Source organism: Vicugna pacos, chromosome 10 (genome assembly GCF_048564905.1).
Source record: "Vicugna pacos chromosome 10, VicPac4, whole genome shotgun sequence".
NCBI classification, from domain to species: Eukaryota; Metazoa; Chordata; class Mammalia; order Artiodactyla; family Camelidae; genus Vicugna; species Vicugna pacos.
Window position 1 is genome coordinate 7,171,544 of NC_132996.1, and position 4,753 is coordinate 7,176,296.

The 4,753-nt window shown below is 45.7% G+C and overlaps 1 pseudogene; it reads left to right on the forward strand.

Annotated features, from left to right (window-relative positions):
* Positions 1-1,571: 1,571 nt before the first annotated feature.
* Positions 1,572-2,550, forward strand: LOC102541220 (casein kinase I pseudogene; annotated as a pseudogene).
* Positions 2,551-4,753: the final 2,203 nt, after the last annotated feature.

Here is a 4,753-nt window from a genome sequence, read left to right on the forward strand (position 1 = left end):
GTTTCCTTAATCACACCTGTGGCTAATAAATCTGCAATCTCTTTCTGTGTATGAGTTTCTGAACTTCCATTCCCTTTTTTTCTCTTGAGTTCAGCCATCTTGATTTATTGAAAGTTATTTGAAATGGCATTTTGAACTTTTGCTGTTGAAGAATGATTCTGCCTGAGTCTTCTTGGGGCATCGGAAGAAGCCTGCTCTCCTTGTGGGACTGAACAAGTGGCAAAGAGAGCAGAAGGGAGCTCCTGGGCCTGCGTGGACTGCCTCCCACACAGGGCAGCATGTCCCTTCCTTAAGTCAACAGCTGGCACACATGGTGAGCCTTGTGCTGTCTTCACGTCTCCAAATCTAAGTCACCTCTGTTGGGTGGGAAGCTGTAAGGAAGCCGTAACCCCATGAGAAGCTGCACAAATGTGAACAGTCCAAACAAGTGCTGATATAGGGAAAACTGGGGTGCGAGAGGATGGCCAGGTCCCAGGCAAGTCCCTGGGATGTGCCCCATCAAGGGACAATCCTTGGCTTTGTGCAGGAAAGAATTCAAGAGTGAGCCATAGTTGAGTAAAGGTAGATTTATTGAGGAGATACACACTCCAGAGACAGAGTGCGGGCTGTCTCAGAAGTCAAGAGAGAGTGACCATGAGGTGTGAGGGTCGGTCTCGGTAACTTCATATGCTAACAAGTGAAAGGATTATTCCAACTACTTTGGGGAAGGGGCTGGGATTCCCAGGAACTGGGCCATCACCTGCTATTTGACCTTTTGTGCTCAGCCTTGAAATTGTCCTGGCACCTGTGGGAGGGCCATCTAGCAGCTATTGTATTACAATGAACGTATAATGAAGCTCAAGGTCTCCTGGGAGTTGAACCTTCCGCCATCTTGGTGTTAATTGCTGTGTCATTGTTTTAATGTTTGTGCCCTGCGCTCTTCCCTCCTGTCTCAGCACCTCTCCAAGAGCAGGTGGCTTGTAGCCTGCTTGGGTCCACGCAGGTTCATTAGAGTCAGATTTTGGCATTTCATGGGTATTCTCTCAAAGGACAAGCATTTGGTTTTGGAAAGGTCAATGAAGATGGTTAAGGTCTTGATTTAAAATGAGAAAAACAGCAGAATTTTAGACTTCGAACAGAGCTTTGGAGTTCACGTGAAGCACCAATCACTTGCTAATATGAAGATTCTGATACAGTGGTTCTGAGTGAGGCCTGAGGTTTGAGGTTTGGCCTTTCTTGCAGGATCCAGGCTGCCCACACTTGGCATAAGAAGGGTCTGGTTTAGAACAAGATGGTGGTGGCGGCGGGGTGACAGGGGCCCCTCCGGGCGGGAGCCGGCGGCAGTGGTGGCAGCGCTATCGCCGCCCTAACTCACCCCCTCAACGATCTGCCGCCTGGCCAAAAGAAACCTGACAGCGGCGGTGATCAGGTTCCTTTTGGCCGATCCTGGTCCCTGTAGCGCCGAGAAAGAGCCAAGGTTTCCCATTTCCGCCGCCCTCAGCAGCCTTGCTCGGTGGCCGAGCTCCAGCGGCCTCCGCCCTCCCCTTAGAGGCGTCGGGGCTTAGCCCCAGCCTCCATCCTCGTCTCTCAGGATGGCGGGCAGCAGCGGCTCCAAGGCCGAATTCATTGCCGGAGGGAAATATCAACTGGTACGGAAGATCGGCTCCGGCTCCTTCGGGGACATTCACCTGGCGATCAACATCACCAACGGTGAGGAAGCGGCAGTGAAGCTAGAATCTCAGAAGGCCAGGCAACCCCAGTTTGCTGAGAGCAAACTCTGTAAGTTTCTTCAAGGCGGAGTCGGCATCCCCCATGAACGGTGGTATGGTCAGGAAAGGACTACAATGTGCCAGTCATGGATCTTCTTGGACCCAGCCTCGAAGACCTCCTCAATTTTTGTTCAAGAAGGTTCACAATGAAAACTGTACTTATGTTAGCCGACCAGATGATCAGTAGAATTGAATATGTGCATACAAAGAATTTTATACACAGAGACATTAAACCAGATAACTTCCTAATGGGTATCGGGCGTCACTGTAATAAGTTATTCCTTATTGATTTTGGTTTGGCCAAAAAGTACAGAGACAACAGGACTAGGCAACACATACCTTACAGAGAAGATGAAAATCTCACTGGCACTGCTCGATATGCCAGCATCAGTGCACATCTTGGTATTGAACAGAGTTGCCGAGATGACATAGAGTCACTAGGATATGTTTTGATGTATTTTAGTAGAACCAGCCTGCCATGGCAAGGACTAAAGGCTGCAACAAAGAAGCAAAAGTTAAAAAAAATTAGTGAAAAGAAGATGTCCACACCTGCTGAAGTTTTATGTAAGGGGTTTCCGGCAGAACGTGCCATGTACTTAAACTATTGCCGTGGGCTGCGCTTTGAGGAAGCCCCGGGTTACATGTATCCGAGGCAGCTATTCCGCATTCTTTTCAGGACCCTGAGCCACCAACATGACTACACATTTGACTGGACAATGTTAAAGCAGAAAGAGCACAGGAGGCAGCCTCTTCAAGTGGGCAGGGTCAGCAGGCGCAAACGCCCACAGGCTTCCAAGCATGAATCGAGGAACAGAAGCAGCAGAGCAGATGATCGGAGCAGCATTTGTTTCTCCCCAAATCTAGACATTTTAGTTCATATGTACACTAGCCAGTGGTTATGGACAACCACTTACTTGGTATAAAGAACTTAATTTCAGTATAAACTGGCTCTGGGCGGCATTGGCGATGCTGTGTCCCGAGCTGTAGCCGCTGTAATTGTGTAATGTTCTTGGCATTAAAAAAAAAAAAAAGCGCGTATTTGTCACAGAAATTTAGTTAACCTCTTACAACTGAACATGTATGTATGTTGCTTAGATAAATGTAGTCACTGTAAACATCTGTATGATCTGGGATTTTGTTTTTATTTTGAAATGGGAGCTTTTTTGTTTACAAGTTCATTAAAAACTAAAAACTGAAGAAAAAAAAAAAAAGAAGGGTCTGGTTTAACCTCTCATTTTATAGGTGGCTAAGCAAGTTTCTGAGTCTGGTTGACAACAACAGAGCCAGGACTGTAAGCCAGATTTACTGAATCTCAGTTAAACATACTTTACCCAATATTTTATAAGACCCTCTATTCCCATATAACATCCCCAATATTAGCATCATTAAATTTTAATATATGTAGATTTTAAAGCTATCCAATTTACTACTTAATGCTAGAGGGTGTGAATTTTAATCTTTGGAGAATTTTATTTCAATTATATCTCTTTTTTTGGAAGATAGAACTGAGGTTTTGTATTTTCCTTAACCAGAAGGTTCTTGATTACTTTGGAATCCCTTAGTTAATATGAAGGATAGGAAAAAAATTAAAGAAAATAAACTATAGACCACAACTGTTTCCTCAAAAGGGGAAGGGAAAAAGACCCCAGTTCTTGTCTTACCCAAAAGATAAGAATTCAGAGCGGAGATGGAAATGTTGTGTAGTGGAAGATTTTAAACATTTTATTCACAAATGGAAAGTGTACCTCCAAGAACGGGAAGTGGGCTGATCCAAGGGCAGATAGCAGTGGTCTTTGCCCCCTTCTCTTATACCCTCACTTAGAGGTGGTCTCTTGATAGATTGATGGCTCTTGGCCCCGGAGAGCTTAGTCATGTTCGTGCCCTTTTGCACACGTCCTTACCCACGATGCACATAGAAGCACCCATGGTGGGGCCTAAACCACAGTGCTAATTGGATCATGTCTGGTTACATATTTGCTGCTCCCGTGCACTTGTGGCCTTCGGGCTCTAACTGGTTTCTTGCTGGCACTCATTTAGGGGAGGTAAAGCCCCTTTATGCTGAAGGTGGGCACAATGCTGTCTTCTGGACCATCTTCCCTCTCCTCCACCTTATCTGCCCAGTGCCCCCACTTATCTAAATACCTAACACAACCGTATAACATCTTCGGGAAACCACAAAGCTGAAAAAAAAATCCCACGTTTTTTATTTAGGCCTCCATCGTCTACATGAACTTTAGTACGCAGGGAGAAGAGAGGACAGTGAAATGGGGGCAATGAGAAAGAGAGGACCGGAAAGACGCAGGCAAGGTTGTGAACGAGATCACTCCTCTGTTCATCTCAGGAGCAAATGAACACACAGATGCAAAAAGCTTTGCAAAGCGTATATTCAAGTAGCAGATCTAAAACAGAAGGCGGGAAAGATAAAAAACAGATCTCCACATCCTGGTGTGGAATCCCAGGTCAACTCTCAGCCACAACAAAGTTGACGTGAACGATTTGCTTGAGTGCCCTGGCTGTGGACAAATCCAACAATTCAAACATTTGCATATCGAGCATCACCGAGGAGCAGGGCTGGGCATTGTTTTTGGAAAGTGGAGCCTCCCCTTCTTCCACACAAGGCCCAGCATAACTCCCACCAAGGCGCACACACTGATAAAGTGTCGTGAAGTGATTTTCTGGGTCAAGCCCTGCATTACAACAAATACGGATTCAACCCGAGAAGTAAGCCTTGAATTGCTTACTTTGTCTTGTGACTGCAGTTCCTTTTGCTGCTGCCTAGATTGTTACACAAGCAAATAAATCGTTTTAATTGGCCCACCCCTGGGGCAAACAGCTCGCCCCAGTCAGTAATCATGCAGAAAAGTGAAGACCGAGGAGGTGGGGTGCATGCTGCTGAAAATTCTTTGCTTTTATTTTACCAACCGATTTAAAAAGGCGACATTGTAACGTGGCATTAAATATTGAAGAATGATATTAAGGTAAAATTGATTCATTTAACAGGCGTA